We start from the raw sequence: 5,095 nt of genomic DNA, 5'->3' as shown, positions 1-5,095 counted from the left end.
TTATAATGAGATGAAGAAAATGTTGAAATATACTTTTGTTAAGAAACCAGAAGCATTTTTATTAGGAATACTAGGGAATGAAATTAAAAAGAATGATGTGACATTATTTAGGTATGCAGTGACAGCAGCTAGAATTTTGATGGCCCAGAAATGGAAACAGGAAGAAATGCCGACGAGGGAAGAATGGAGAATGATCCTGTAACGGCAAAATCTGGGTGCGAGGCTGCTCTGCCACCCAGCTCGTCGGACTAAGTCCGCGGGTCCCTGTGGAGGAAAATGAGTTCAGCCGGAGACAGGAGCAAACTGCAGAAGATCCATGTTTATTGCGCAACAAGGTTCAAGGCGAGATTGAACAGCGAGAAAGGGGTGACATGAACTTTTGAAACTTCCCTCCATGTCCCAGAATACAGTGCAAAATACATCCCAGTTACATCATGAATACATTAAGAAGAGGTTGGGTTACACAGATTACATCATGAATATATTAAGAAGAGGTTGGGTTACACAGGATTAACATATGGAGGAGGGAGGGGGGAATATGCAGAGCTGGAGATATGCGTAGATAAGCACATCCTGAGTCCCGGTGATGAGAAGACAATGGTCCATGTATGCATAGTCTGCCACCTGGCAGAGTGATTTGACAGGATTAGGGTCTTAACACCTTGCTTGAGGGATTATGGAGGACAGGGAAGGTGTCATGGAGTTCTAGAGAAATTGAGCAAATTGGCACGTTGATTTTCTATGATTTATAGATTTTAGTCCCTTCTGTCATTGACAGTTGGAAATAAATGGATATATTGTAGCAAAGAAGGCGGTGAAGAAGACATGCCCCCCCTCCTTCCGTATCAAAACTGACGGAATATGCAGAAATGGACAAATTAACGGGGAAAATTCGGAACCAACGCGATCAGAGATTCGCCGAGGACTGGAATAAATTTACAGAGTATATAAAAAATGTATGTGAGGAGCAATTAACGCTTGTTGGCTTTCAAGAAGCTCTGTGAAAACGATTGATAGAAATGTTGCTTAAAAGATATGATAAGATTAAGATTGTTAAAGCGCAATATAAATTTAAGAAATGTGAGTAATTGTGATCATATGGAAAATTGTCAGACAGGCTGAGGGAAGTCTAAAAGATGTATATGTTAGAAGTGGATGTTAAACATGGATGGAATGCATATTGGAAATTGAATAAAAATTAATTATAAAAAAAAGAATTATTATAACATAGAGATGAGGGGAGAGAGGAACAGCTGGAGAGTCCATCATGGATAGAGTCTCACACAGGGGCACAGAGTATAGGGTGGAGTGGGCTTTAGCCCCCTTAATATTTTGGGGCAGGGGGCTCAGCCTCCCCGTGTTGAGGGGGCTGCCACACCTTGCAACTGCCAAGCCCATCCTGCTGCCCCTCTGCCCCTTGGTTCAGGCTTGACCCAGGGATGGAGCAGCCGTGGCCAGCAGCCTCTCTCCGCTGCGGTGGAGCTATGCGCAGGGCAGCCCAGTTGAGGAGAAGGGCAGCCGCTCTCTGCCGCCGAGGAAGCTGCCTCCAGAAAATGTGCCTGGTGGGTGGCAGGCAGAGAGGGTCTGGGCAGCTTGGGAGGGCGCCATGCATGGTCCCACAAAGCACAACTTGGAGAAACCTTGAGTTGATCCTGTCCAAAATGTCAAGGCATGAGTGGCTGGCTCAAGGCAGACTGGAAGACATCAGAGTTGCAAAGAACACTGGAGGGGCTGTGAAGTAGGGAGCAAGAATTCAGCCGGCTTTGGGGTCCCTGGCGCGAGGCAGCAAGCACAGTGTCATATTGGAGAGGGGGGCAGGGAGGTGCCCAGGACCAGGCTGCTGCGCTTGGAATGGCTTTGCTCCTCATAAGGACAGGAGCGGCTTTGCTTCCAGTCTCCTTCTGCAAACTGTTTGCTTTCCCCAGAAACCTTGTGGGGTGGGTGGAGGAGGAGGAGGAGACCCGTCTCCTCTCTCCATTGGTGGGACAGTGAGCTATTCCAGGCCTGAAAGCAAAGTGTGGGGGTGGGGAGGAGAAACAAGGATGTGGGGAGGATGAAAGCCTTTCCAGGAATCCGCTCTGGACAAGATGCAGGCACAAAGAGGCAGGTTCTGCCAAGGAGCAGAGAGAGGTGTTCCTGGCACAGGAGCGGCCCCCTCCTGTTGCAAACACCGCTCCTGTCATGGGACAGAGCCTGCTTCTTCAAGAGGGGGGAGAGTGCCAGTGCTTCCACAGAAGTGGAATGCACAATGAAGAATGCACAATGAAGCACCTTTTCACCCGCAGAAACACCCCCTTCTCTCCTTCACGCTTAGGAGAGGGGTGTGTGAATGTGCTTTAAACGTGTGGGGCGTGTGCAGCCTCAGTGGCACCATAAAGCCAAGGAGACGGATTGTGGCCGGCAGCTCCAGAGCCTGTGTCCGCTGCACCAAAGCCACCAAGTGGTCCCCTGAGTGGCAGGGTTGATACCCTCCTGAGGACCAAGCGAGGTGTGTGAGACCGGCTGCATGGGCCCTGGAGGCAACGGACGCAGGACCTGAGGTGGCCACAGCCTCTGGCAGAGCCCAGGCAAGCAGAGGACTGAAGGAAGGCCAAGCTCCTAGTCCTCGTGGGGGCTCTGCTCCCATCCAGCAGCCGCCAGAAATGAGGATGGAGCCACGCATGACAGGGCCTCAAAAGGTTCCCTTCCTCTCCTCAAGGAGCTGGACTTGCCAAGACCAAATTCCTGGCTGTCGCTGATGAGTCCCAGAAGAGGAGGGGGAGGGGCAGCTGCCTCCTTCGCTGAGTTGCAGCAGAGTCTGGCCTTCCAACAGAAGAGGCTGCCAGGAACATAGGAAGCTGCCTTATACCTGTCCAGCTCAGGACTGTCTACTCTGGCTGGCAGCACCGGCTCTTCGGGGTTTCAGGCAGGAGCCTCCCCAGCCCTACTTGGAGATGCCAGGAGGGGCTGAACTGGGACCTTCTGCTTGCAGACACTCTACTCACTGAGTTACGGCCCTTTGGCAGTGGATTTGTGGCCGGGGAGGGGGGTGGCTTCTGCAGGCTGAGCAAGGGCCTCTCCCTGAGCTACCTGGCCCCCTCCCCCATTCACAATGCTCCAAAGAACAGGCCAAACATCTGAGGATCCCATGACCCTCAACCCAGTTGCACAATCACGGCGCTGTTGTTTCTGACCAGAAGAAAGCGCCTAGGGCTTATCTGCACATTTAAGATTTGGGGGCTGTGCCCTCCATGTTGCGGAGCCTTTTCAGAGATTGTCTTGCCGCTGCCTGGATGGGCCAAGGGACTTAGAATCCCACCCAGCCTGTTCCTGGTCAAGCCGCAGGCAGCTTTGTGGAGTTAGCCACACCCTGGGCTCCCTCTTAAAGCAGCAACAGAACCTAGGGCCCTCTCCAGAGGAACTTCTGGCTGAAGGGCACCCCCAACCCTGCTCCCCAGACAGGCCCCAAGCCCCCCAAGCAGGCGCCTTCCCGAGGGAGCGGCTCTGCCTCTGTCTCTCTTATTGATTGCATTCATTACAATTACCGGTATTCTCTGCCCTTCACTCAAAGGTTCCAGGGTAGAAACCTGCAGGGCAGCTCTCTGCCCCCTTGCAGACCAGTGGGGCAGCTGGCAGAGGGAGGGCTGGTGGCTCCCTGGCTGGTCAGAGGGCAGCCCCTTTGGGTCCAGGGGGGCAACAGGCAGCAAGGCTCCTCCTCCCTGCAGCTTCCGTTACCGACTGAACTCCAGCCATTCTGGGGACAGATGTTTCTACGAAAGACAAACTAGCCAGTCAGAATTGTAGCAGGACATGGAAGGAGCACTTGCCAAGCAACAGGCAGATTTCAAGGCCCAGGTCCTCCTGCCTCGGCCACTGGGCATCTCGCTCAGCCTGCCTTCCGGAGTCGCATCCAGCAGCATCCTTCCCCACACAAAAGGGAGGCCACGTTTGACTTTGTGCCAGCGCACATCACAGAACATCCCCCCCCCCATTTCTCTGCCTGACCAATTCACCCTCTTCCACAGACAGACTTGGGGAGGGGGCATGCACTATGGGAATTCTGTCATGAGTGCTGTTTGGGGGCTTCTGTCATGTGCATGCACAATTTCATTCTGCACGGGCTCAGATGGCCACAGTGCCGGATTTAAGTATAAGCTAAAAAGGCTATAGCTTAGGACCCCACTCTCTTGGCCCCCCACCCAAAAAAATTAAAGTGTAAAAACTGGGTGTACATTTCCAAAAGATAAGATAAAAAACAACTAAAATAAAACCTACATACAGCAACAGTGTTTTGTGTTGTGTAGGCTCCTGTGATGTAAGTCATGGGCCCCACCTGCTAGCCTGCTCCCTCAAATATCACTGGTTTGCTCCTTTCTATATATAGGGTGCCTCCATTCTGCATGGACTGCTTGCAGGCCACAAGTGCAAATGGTTTGAGATACCTATGATATCCATACATTACCATATAGCATATATTCAGCACAAAAAAACAGCGACAATTTGTTGTTGACAAAGGACAGCTGGACATAGAAAGGGCCCCATTACCTTCAGTAGCTCAGGGCCTCATCAAACCTAAATCCGGCCCTGGTCGGACACCAGCAGCCCCCCCCGGGGGTGACAGATGCCCCCTCTCCCTGCTCCGCAGCCGGGTTCGTGCAAAGCCCACCGATTGCGCGCCGCCCAGAATCTGCGTCTTGCTCCTCGGACCTTTGGAGGTTGGCGAAGGGGGCTGAGGCTGCGCGGGCCACGACACCCCTTCCCGGAGCCCGGAGGTGGGGGGCTCGCTCTGCTTGGCCCCCCGGCTGCCCTCCCCTCCGCTCGCTCGCTCGCTCGCTCTCCCGCCCCCCAATTGCCAGGAGACCGTCCCGCCGGGTCCCCTCTGGCCACGGAGGGCGGCGGCGCCTCGGCTCCCGTCTCGGGGGATCCGCGGCAGAGGAGGGCAGACGAGCCCCGGGCCCCCTTCTCCGGCGGGCCGGCTTCTGCCGCCGCCAGGCCCCGGAGGCCTCGGTGGGGCGCCCGAGGGCAGCGCAGATCCCGGCGGCCGAGGCCGGCGCTCGGACCCGGGGCGGCTTCCCGAGCCGCCGCGACAGCCGCGCCTTCCGCGCCGGGCGGAGCT

This window comes from Podarcis tiliguerta (assembly GCF_965153285.1).
Source record: "Podarcis tiliguerta genome assembly, chromosome: 7".
Classification (NCBI taxonomy): domain Eukaryota; kingdom Metazoa; phylum Chordata; class Lepidosauria; order Squamata; family Lacertidae; genus Podarcis; species Podarcis tiliguerta.
Note: the sequence above shows the minus strand (reverse complement) of the source record.